Source organism: Haliaeetus albicilla, chromosome 13 (genome assembly GCF_947461875.1).
Source record: "Haliaeetus albicilla chromosome 13, bHalAlb1.1, whole genome shotgun sequence".
NCBI classification, from domain to species: domain Eukaryota; kingdom Metazoa; phylum Chordata; class Aves; order Accipitriformes; family Accipitridae; genus Haliaeetus; species Haliaeetus albicilla.
The window spans coordinates 13,981,590-13,992,963 of record NC_091495.1 but is presented as its reverse complement, the minus strand read 5'-3'; the positions used below and the strand labels follow the sequence as shown (position 1 = coordinate 13,992,963).

At 39.7% G+C, this 11,374-nt stretch overlaps 1 long non-coding RNA gene across 1 annotated transcript in view; it reads right to left on the bottom strand.

Annotated features, from left to right (window-relative positions):
- Window positions 1-239: 239 nt before the first annotated feature.
- The window catches only part of LOC138688583 (uncharacterized), a 54,963-nt gene continuing 43,828 nt past the window's right edge, over window positions 240-11,374 (bottom strand). The window contains exons 4-6 of the long non-coding RNA XR_011327457.1: window positions 4,429-4,551; window positions 2,491-2,614; window positions 240-926 (exon numbers count right to left, since the gene is read on the bottom strand). This is a non-coding gene — a long non-coding RNA (uncharacterized lncRNA). The remainder of the gene's footprint in view (window positions 927-2,490; window positions 2,615-4,428; window positions 4,552-11,374) is intronic.

Genomic DNA, 11,374 nt, shown 5'->3' with positions numbered 1-11,374 from the left:
TTGTTACCAGCAGACCATCACATGTTAAGTACTAAACAGTTGCAGTGTATGTGGAAGGACAAATCCCTGCTAAGGACACACGCTTTCCACAAGTTACCACACAGTACCCAGTCTTCAGCCCTTGGTGTCCATTATTCCTTGGACACAGTGGTAAGTAATATCCTCTTCTCCTACTCTGGCTACCCCATTTCTCCTGTTCCTCCCTTCACCATCCTATGTTTCAGAATCATTTCTTCACACTACTGAAGTTTCTGAAAAATAAACACCATCAACAGCATCACACTCATGATTTGTACTCTCCCCTGGGTGCAGAACTAATTCAGGATTTTGTTCAGGAGCTGCCAAAGAGCAGCATATTACCTGTCATTAAAGAGATGCATGGACAAAGCTGTGACTGAAGACTGCCAAGAACTGGGCTTTGCTGTGCCCACCTCAGTTTGGTGCTGTCAAGCCTTCAGCTCCATTCTCCAAACATAATGAAACAAATTAAGTCAGCCTTTTCAGCATCAATCTCATCCATCATAAATTAATTTTTAGGGGCATTTTCCCATGGATTCAATCCAACTGACCTGGATTCCATGCTTCTCTTTTACACCAATCATAAAAATTAACAATAAGCGTTCAAAATGAGATCTCATACATATGGAGCACAGAGTAAGATTTAGGAAAGGGAGGTTAAAAGTGTTTAGTATTAACTCTGAATGCACAAAAATCACGTATACTCCTGTTTTCAATCAGCCTTTTCAAACTTGTAGACACTATTTTTTAATTATTATTAATGACAAGCACTCAAACTTCACCACATCAACAAAACTCTTATTAAAGGGGGTGAGAGGAAAGAAGAAACTTACCCTAAAGACAGGTTTTTCAGCAACACCTATCTGAGCAAATCATGAAACCTTCTCTGGCATGGACGTTGCTGGCCTCTGTGAAACAGAATGTAGGACTGGGCTGGGGATGAGGTTAGCAGGCCAGTCCCGACAGTAAGCAAACCAACTTTTTAATTAAGGATCTTAAACAGGGTAGGAGAAAATAAAGAAAACAAGAAACTTTTTTCCTTGACAATAAAATACATGGAGAAAAGGGAAAGTGTGTGTTTCAATGTATATTCTCACCTTCTCTCTCTGGATACCTCCATCTGACAAACTGAGATTCCACTCCTAAGAGCATCAGTTGCAATGATTACCACAGCAACAATTTTTGATGGCTAAAGGTGGGGAAAGTCTAAAAACAGATAGGGTGATGCATCCTCAATCTCCCATATTTATCAAGGCAGTCTGGGATATTTTTTGTAATCCTACATGATCTCCAGAGTATTTAAGAGGAAATTCTGTGTTTTCTTTCAGAATTTCACTTTTTCTAAGTTGGGTTTCAGAATGTTTCCATCTTAGCATGAAAATAAGGGAGGGTATAACCCAACGCTGCAATCCTCCAGCAACCTTGTGCAAGTCAGAAATACATGTATGTGAATGATCTGACAGGGGCTGAAACCCCAGGCCTGTAAAACCAACGAACAGACTTCAGCACCTTCAGTGGAAGCAGGATTGATCCCTGGCAATCCTGATTAAGGCTGTATGTTTTTTAAATAGAACAGAGAGTGTATTTCAGCTGGATTTTAACCCAAGAAAACTCTTCTGATTGTAATGACCTTACTACCTTTCTAATTCCCCCTTCACTCCCTTCCCTGCTTAGTTCCCTCTGCCAGCAGCTCCCCACCTTGCCCTCCAACACACTGCTCTTTCTCCATCGCAGCCTCAGTCATGTAGATTGCTCTGAAAGGCATGATCCCCAGGCTCTCACGAAGCTCCTGCTGAAGTTAACAAGACTTGGCACAGGATCTTCTTACAGAGAATGATTTGCAAGAACAGCACCTTACTATTGGAGACAACACAAAAATCACTTCTCCGCTGACAGTTTTCACCCTCAGCCCTAATTTTTACCCAAGTCAGGAATATTTTTTGCTTTTTATCTGACTTGACAGTTATTAATACTACTGTGAGTACATACCACCTGACTTTATATGATTTAGGAATAGGAAAGAGAGCAAAGATAACAGTTTCATTATAAGTTTTAAGTGCCCATAAATCTTTCTCCATCAAACCATTCCTGATCTCCCGAGAGGGACTCTCCAAACACCGAAGCCATGCCTATTTGGCAAGAACTACAGACAGGGATTTCTTTTTTAGCCTCCTTCGTCTCTACAGAGGGCAAAAATCTTGGATAGAAAACTTTGGTCCAGAAGCCTTTTTCTTTTCCTGCAGCAGTTAGAGGCACAGTGATGGTTTTAATAGAGTTCTCTAATAACTCTATTGCTACTTTTTATGACTATTTCTTGGAGTAATAAAGTGGCAGAGGCAACAATATTGAATCACTAACTTTTCTACAGTGAAGAAGAGAACATAATGAGTCCATAAAGTTATTTTCATTCAAAGCCCAGTGCCCATTGCATTTCTAGCTCCTGCAAAACACAGAGTAAAAATTCCTTCTCACCTTTGTGCTCTCCTAGTTAACGTCAGGAGGTGAGCTCATGCTGCCCGGCAACTTGGGGTGTAATTTCAAAAGTCCCACTTTGACTTCTGTTTTGTGATATTCCAGTGACTGTTCCTCAGAGTGCCTGTGACAGAGCAGATCAATACCCCCTGGAACACCTGAGGATCTTGTGCTTTCCAGGGAAGCGTAGAAGTAATGGACAGCTCCACAGCCTGGCTTCTCCCACCTCTGCATAGTACAAGGCAGCTCCCTCCAGAGTCATCTCCAGAGGATGAATCAGATGCCAGGTGGGATAAATTGCCCCATCTCTCAACTGACCTTGAAAAGGGTCAAGGCTCCTAATTTAGGCACTTTAATTTGATGACAAAAGCAGAACAGGATGGTTCTAGACCGTCGCATAAGTAGTTTTTCTAATGTCAGGGACCTTGCAACATAAAATAAAGTGAGTACTTTTTCACCACAAATCTTCATAAAAGTGCAGACTGAGATTGGGAGACTCATACAATGGCTGTGAGGTAAAATACAAGTTCCATGGAAGGAAACTGATAGAGTTTTTACCAGAGATTTCAGTGGCACTGGAATTTTGCTCCTACTTATGCTCAAATGGCTAGGTTTATTAGGGTGAGATCCCCCTATCTATTCAGTAGAAAACTTACTAACTTTACAAGACTGTATCTAAAATCGCTATCTAAACCAATCACGGCTGAATACATGTAGCTCATTAACCAAAACCAAATGTGTTTTCCTCTAGGAGTTCAGTTCTTGCTACAGCTGTAGCTGTGACATGGTTCTGTGTGATGCTGTACTCTAGCAAGGCATGTCAAAAATGCAAACTGAAGGGTAAAATTATTTCATTTCCAAAATAAATAGGTGCCTTTGGTCAACACTAGTACACAAAAGGCAGGGAATTGGTTTCTCACAAAGCTTCAATTAGCTTTCAAATTATCTCTCTCACAATGTGTACAAATATTCCTAACCAAACTTCACTGAAAAATGGATTTTCAATACTTTTATTTGCCTAATAGTTAACACAAGTATAACAAAACACATGCAAATTTAAAATAAAAACATATGTGGGGATTTTTTTCCCCTAATAAGAATTTGAAACAGATGTGCTCTTTTAACTGTATTTCTTCACCCAATACTTTTCTCTTCACTGTTTGTATTTTTAATGTATTTTTTTTCAAAGGTACATAATAATTTATTCCCCCTTTTATCTGACAAGCATGGCTTTCAAATAACATACTCTGTCTTTATTTCTGGCTGGTGTAACTCACTCATCTCAATTGGTGTTTTGCACAGAGGGAGCTGACTGCAGTTCAACTATAAGCAGGGATACTATTTGCATTAGAACTGTATTTAAAAATCAACATAACAAAGTTGCAGGATGGAAACATTATAATATTCACCCCTGCTTCTGCCAGTCCTGTTTTGTCACATCTTCCACTAAACCCATGCTTTTATTGGACACTGCCATCCCACTTCTCTTCTCATGTTTTCAAATAGCATTGCCTAACGTTTAGAGGGATAAATTAGCTGCAGCAACTTCTCAGTACCAGAACCAGAAAATACTGGAAAAGATATTTGATGTCTCTTTTTCTCCTCAAAACTTCAACCATAACTTTTGCAGAAAAGCATCGAAAATCTGGTAAAGCAAAATTCCATGCAGTAGCAAAACATAAGAGGTATCAAAGAGTCAGCTTTCTACCAAACATACTAAATCTGAATGTCTTCTCCAGGACTCAGATTTCAGGATACACTCACCTGCACTGCTCTCAGCTCAAGATAGTCAACAGATTGTTGATAGCAAGAAAGATCCCAACCAGGAAATAGCAACTTGGATTCCTGTAACAAAACGTCTTCAGATCTTCTTTTATAACAAATTGTCTTCATATTTTTCAAGGACATTTAATCAGGTCAAGCTTCATTAGCACTTACCTGGTCATGAAGTGCCTTGGCCCGTCGTTACGCTACAAAGCGCCACTGCATGAAAGCATTTTCATTCAGCAGAATCCAAATCCAAATAACACACCCATCTATATGACTTCATATTCAGATACTCTGAAAATAGATTTATAACAAGCCTTGTATTTAAAAAAAAACCACTTAAGGTGTAAAACCAAGAACTGGTAAGTTGGGAAATGTTCCTAAATTTCTACTGGGCCTAAATGGCAGGGTGTGGGTAGCCAGGGGCTGCAGGCATCCTGTGTGGAGGAGGTCCGGGGCTGGTCACCACAAGGTCCTGCTGACTCCGACACCACTTGTGAGCACCTCAAAACTGCAGACGGTCAGGGGAGCCCCCAGCACCTCTGCTCAGACGTAGTTAAAGAAAGTAGCCACTGGGGCAGGAGACACGTGAGGAAGAGATGTGTTTTGAGAAAGAAAAGGAAACAAAATGGAGGGCACGTGGAAAGTGGCATCGCTGGGGACATGGCTGGAGACATGCTCTCAGGAGGCGCTCCCTGACAGAGGAGGGACACCCCCACGGGACTGAGGTTGCCCCACACCAGGGCAGTACACGCCTGAGGGACTGCACCCACGTGTGGCCCACACCAGGCCAGGGAGATCCCTGAGGGACTGTGGCCCATGGGCGCCCCATACCCAAGCAGGGACACCCCTGAGGGACTGCAGCCACGGGTGACCCACACTGGTGCAGAGGAAAACAAAAGGAGCGGCAGAAAGCCATTAGGCTGGTGACCCCAACCTGCCGCGCCACCTGCCACCTCACGGAGGGGACTGGGAGACTGTGGTAACACGTGTGGTGATGGGGGAGGCTGAGACCGGGAAGGAGGAGGAGAGGAGTCAGATGGACGCTGAGCCTGGGGAAGATGTTTCCTTAAGTGTTCATTTAATTGTCCTTTTTTCTCAATACGTGAATCAGTAATTAAAAGTTTATGCTAACTGGCAACAAATTAAATTAAGTAAAATTCCCCAGGTCAAGACTATTTCGCCCATGACAAACTTAACATTTAGGAAAATCCTTATCTGTCCCTTTCTAGTGTTATCACTGAGCCTTTCCAGCTTATTTGTTACATGACGGAATCTTTAACTGCATGGCTGTAGGCCACCTTCACCACCGAACCCTGCCACATCCACTATGAGTAATTTAACCATGAGTGAAGAGAAAGTGTCTTCATATGACAATGGACTTTTTTTCCTTTTTAACCAAGCTTACTTCAAATCTTCCAGAAATCAGAATTGGGAATTGACTTCTTAGCATTTTCAATGGTACTTCTAGTAGCTTCAGAATACAATACCCAAAAGCATTTTACCACCGGGTATCAAAGAAGAAATCACCTTGGTAATAGCTGAGCAAAACTGAAATTTTCAACACCCAGGAAATGCCAATGCTTCATATAATTCAGACTTTATAAGCTAAACCATTTCTGAAAAATTTATTTGAATTCTGGTTTCTATAAAAAGGTGATAATTTCATCAAATAAGGCAAGGTCTTTTAGGGTAGATGTCAAAAGATATATTTCTGGCCCAAATGCTCAAACCTCTGGCTTTGTCAGGTCTCTGATTCAAAGCATGTGGCTACAAATACTTTTTTTGTAATACTTATGAGTTAAAATATAAATGAAGCAGTGTATTTTTCCCCTTTGTATTACTCTGAAAAATGCTAGAATATGTTGGTGTATTTTTTGTCCAAGCAAACACATTCTGCTTCATGCAGACACCTGACAAAATTTAAACCTAACAGTTAAGTGTGGCAAAGCTAAAGTGACTGAAAATAGGGTCTTATTTAAAAGGGTCTTAAAAGAATAGTTTTATGAAAATGGACAGAAGAGTCAGGCAAATTCAGTAACTGGGCAACTTATTAGGACCATAATTCATTTGGATGCCAAAGAGTAAATTAGAATATTTCAGGAGCTTTTGGTGTCCTTGAAGAAGTACAGTTTCACAACAATCAGAAAGAAGGGGGAAAACCAGGACCATCTTTCAGAGCTGGCACATCCCACTGAAAGTTCACAATAGAAAACCAAGCTGCAATGGGCCTACACCAATCAAAAAAACCTATAAAGACTGAGACTGGGAGATGGCACTATAAAAATTGTAATCAGACTCAGGAACCAGACTGAGTGAATTACATGTTGGCCTTTGAGCAGCAAATCAAAACAATCAGCAGAGAAATCCAAGAAGTGATTGAACATTGACCATTGGAAACTAAGAGCAGCAGCAATTCACTGAGATTTTTCATTTTTTTAAAGTGAACTCAAGTAAAGCTAGTAAAACTCAGCAATTGCTAACATACCACCATAACTACAGGTTTAATAATGTCTCATAAACTTTAAGAATTTGAAATTCATTGCTGCGGAGCAGCTTATGCATTCAGTTTGCAACACACCCATTTTCACACTCAAAGACATCAGAAAAGCAGATGAAAGTTTATTTTTCTTTTGATAAAGAAGTTAAGCAGATTTTGGCAGCTTGCCATCAATTTGACCCCATCCCCCAACTTCCCCCCTGCCCAAACACTATAAATTAATCTTACACTGGTTGAGGAAAAAAAAAAACCTGAAAAACTTCCAACGTTCAAGTCCTTTGGCTGAACCTCTCAGGGGCATATCCCATGGTGACAATCTTTAGTCTTGATTATCTCAGCTGGCCTCTTCCCCAAAACTATGCCTATAGCGCAAGCTTCTCCCTTAAACTCCAATTCCATTTTCCCTTCGTCTTGATATTACCATCAACTATAATTTCTCATTCAGACTCTCCAGAAACACCCACTATGACTCTCTTCTTCTGGACTAGCTGCTGGTCTCCACACAAGCACATTTGCAGAGTAACTTCACTCAGCTGAAGTCACTCCAGGTTTCCACTATGAAACCTAAGAGCAGACTACTGGCCCTACAGAGTTAGTCTCACAGATTAGCAATTAAATCCAGGAATTATGCGGGGAGGAAAAAGTTTTAGTTGATTTTGACTGCAAGGAAAATTAGATGAAGATTTTTATAACTGGTACACATAGCAATGAATATACAAACAGTGAAGAAATAATACAAGGGGACTCCCACTTTACACATACATGTAAGTGCAATGCACGCAGGCTATCTTAGGCCAGATTTTAACTTAATCCTAAGAATACTGACATCCCAATCTTCCTTCTGGAAGTTTAACCATTTTTTTCTGATAGTGATTCTGCAGTAATTTCCTATAATGCTAGATTCCCTAGCTTCCTCACTTACAGACCTGACCACCTGAAATTATTTTTCAGGACAGATTGAAAATGGAGGAAAGTTTCAGAGTTTCTAGTAAGTCTGAATTTTGTGAAACAAAAAGCTGGTTGTTACATCACTCTATGAAAAAATATTTATATTGGCTCTGGCTTTAAGGTTACATTTCTCAGTTCATGCAAGTGGCAGGAAACATGCAGAATCTAATCAAGAGATAGTCCACAAGGCTTGTTAAATGAAATGTTAAATAAAGACTTGTTATGAAAACAAAAAGATGCAACTCAGGAAATGAGCTTGGTCATCTCACAACTCTGTTGTTCCACAGCCAAGCATTGGCTAAACATTAGATTATCATTATAAACAATACACAGGGAAAAAACTGCATTCAGGATTTACCCTAAAAGTAAATTTGAAGAGCACCTAAGTGAATTATGAGGCTCAGCTTTATTTTCAAATCAGACTTAAAAGACTAATTCAGATCTTATGAAAACCATGGAATGTAGGCTTCCAAGTCATGCACTTTTGAAGCATTTAACCAAAATCCAAAATACAGGTTTATGCACGAGCCAGAAAAACCTGCAAGAAAATATATTTACAAAATGTGAACTCATATACAAGAAAAATCTTTTCACATGGAAGAGTCCCTCTTTGAGGAGGAAACTCTCTTTATTTTTCAATGCAGAAGGTCAGTGTTACCAGAAAATAAATAACATGAAAGAGGCGGAAGAGGACAGGGGAAATTGCTCCACAGAAGAAAAACAAAGAACAGCAGTCACAAACTTCTCATGAACTCCTGAACTACCAAGTTAACCAAGGTAATCTGTTGCTATCCTCCATATTGCTGGTCCAGCCCTTCTTTCATTTCTTTGGCCTCACTGCTGTAACTTTCGTACATTTGTAAGGGCGAACTATGTATTAGCACAGTGAATATGATCTCTGAGCTTCCAGTGGGGTTCTCAAACTGGTACACATCAGTCTCAGACCAAGCATTTCTTCAGATTATACAAGCGCAACAGCAGTGTCTTGTATTAAGAGTGTTGCCTCTGTTTTTATTTGACAGCATGATTGCATTCTCATTTGGGGAGAGCCTGTACAATGGGATGGCTTTTGAGCTTGGCTCCCCTGTGCACTCTTAACTCCTAACGTGGTGAAATCAATAGCTATTTTTATTTCATCTGGCAGGGAGTTTTGCAGTCAATGTAGCATTGCATCTCCTGTGACCACAGGGTTTCTCAGATTTCCCAACAGCTTAATTGCTCTATGCTACGTGAGGTTGCATTTTCAGAGAGAGAAGGAGCTATCTCATACAGCCAGAGCTCTGCAAACCAGCCAGCATTCTTGAAATGCAGTCTTTGTTCAGTGGCTAGTAGGAAAAGAAAATCGGTAAAGTTTCGTTGGATAAAGAACCCTAACCAAATAAAGATCTTATGCTTAAAAATTACTATCAGTCTGATAAAATTAACCTAATGAAGCAAAGGAAGTTTAAAGCAAAACCTAAAACTTTCAGTGAAAACTCAACTATGGTGGAATGATTTGTTTAAGTATCTTCAGTATCTTCACTGCTGACATTAAAATTCCATATCCCCTTGATTTCTGGAAGGAGGAAAAGGGGAAAGAGGAAAAAGAAAAAGACAACCAAGTGAGTTGGTTGTCTGGACAATCAATGAAACCTGGACAATCAATGAAAACAAATACTTCGTTTGTTTTTACTTTCCTCTCTTCCTGAATGAATTAATGAAACTGTTGAACTTTGGCCTCTTCTTCAGGCTAGAGCAGCAAGAAGACTGGCTGACTTAATATCCCCCACAGCCCACAGCAATGCTGACGGAAAATTTTAATGTGAGAACACTGTGTGCTCGTTTGGCATTGCATTCCCTAGAGGGAATATGGTAGACAGTGTATAGATTAAATTTAGCTGGAATTGGACATTAAGAAACACATACTTGGTGCCTTGATAGTAAAGATCAAAAGAGGTCACTCTATACTTTGTTTCCTTTGTAGGTTTATAATGCCTTTGCCTTTCTCATTCCTTTTTTTCTTTTTATGGCATAATTGTTGCATAGCACACAACCATTTTGTCTTTCTTAGTGATGCTAGTTAGACAATATAGGAAGCTCGTGTCAGGAAAATAATCAGGATTCTCTGAAGCACTCTTGAAGTCCTTTCAGCATGCCTCATAATTGATTTCAACTGTCTGATGAAAAGTCAGGCCCTGTGACACAATTTTTCTTTGGCTTCAAAATCAGACAAGGAAGAATTCCTGCCATAGGAAAATCAAAACTTCAGGTCTGAAATGAGAGTTTTCTTGGATTTTCTCTTTGTACATGAAATGCCACTATTCAGAGGTATCCTCAGCATTGCACCAGCTAATAATAACACAAGGATAGTGATCTGCAGCTGCTGCTTTGTAGACAATAAAAAGGCTCGCTTTTAAAGTGCGGTGCCAACAACAGTTTCAGGTCATTTCCCAACTGGCTTTTCCTGTCTGGTATGCCTTTCAGAGTTCTGGCTCTGTTGACACTGCAGGTTAAATGAAACAAAAAATCCAAACAGAAGCCACAAAACTCAGCAACTCAGCCTTTTTGATCTACCTAAGTGTTTTTAAGCCTGCTCATCACCATGGGATCCAAGTGCCCTTTTTCACATTTCAGTGTTTCCAAAAGGGTCAAGCCATGGTAAGACCATAATGCTTGAGTGGCTGTTGCAAGAAAAGATTGTTTTAAAGAAGAAACAAGTCCTCTTCTCCAGAAATAAACCTGATCAGGACAAATTAAAGGTGGAATAGGACAGAAAGGAAAGGGCTGTTTTTCCTTGGCAAAAAGATTAGCAGAGTTGGCAGCATATGGAAGCAGAGTTGTAAAGAGTTGGAAGAAAACACTTTCCTCTAACCTCCAAGAGCAAAGAGGTCACAGTTCTTTTAAAGGGCTTCCCCTAGGATAATGTGAATATGGACCATCTCATACTTCACAGATTGAATAACCATCTGAAAGTACAACAATTTGAGATAAACTGAGATCAGTTTCTTGCATTGACATCTGCTTGGAAATCAACATGGAAAATCTAGTGCAAGGGTCATTTGGCTTGCTTTGTTAATGATAATACTGCCAACACCCAGTACCAAAACAATGAGTAATTTGTAAAGATTTGGCATATTACATCCTGCTTAATAAATTCAAAGGTTTGAACATGACAGCATATTGTAATGTGGTAACATAATATTGTAAATTTGCAGAGCCAGATTCAACCCATAAGCAGACCCAACATTGATTTCAATATACATGCTTACTGCAAGCAGAATGAATGAATAATCTGAATACATACTTGGCTGAATAGATCCTAACCCCACTATATAGGCAATGAAAAAAAATTGTACTGCTTCTTCCTAGTTAGTTTATGTAGTCATGGAATAAATATATTTTTTCATACATAATGCATCTATATTTTGGCAATGAGAAAAGTATACATTTAAATGCAAGGCAAGATAATTGGTCTTTGAAGACCTGGCATGCTTTAGTTAGCATAAGTTAACAGAAGCACAGTCAAGCCATTCATTCAAAAAAGGCACAGTAAATTTGGGATGAAGGGAAAGTAGTCAAATGAAAGATAAGACCTGCTTGAGTAACCCAATATAGCCAAACAAGAATGGAGAGTACAAACTGGTCAAGGAGACAATGGAGAGAGGGACAAGATAACCAAGCACCAGCTAT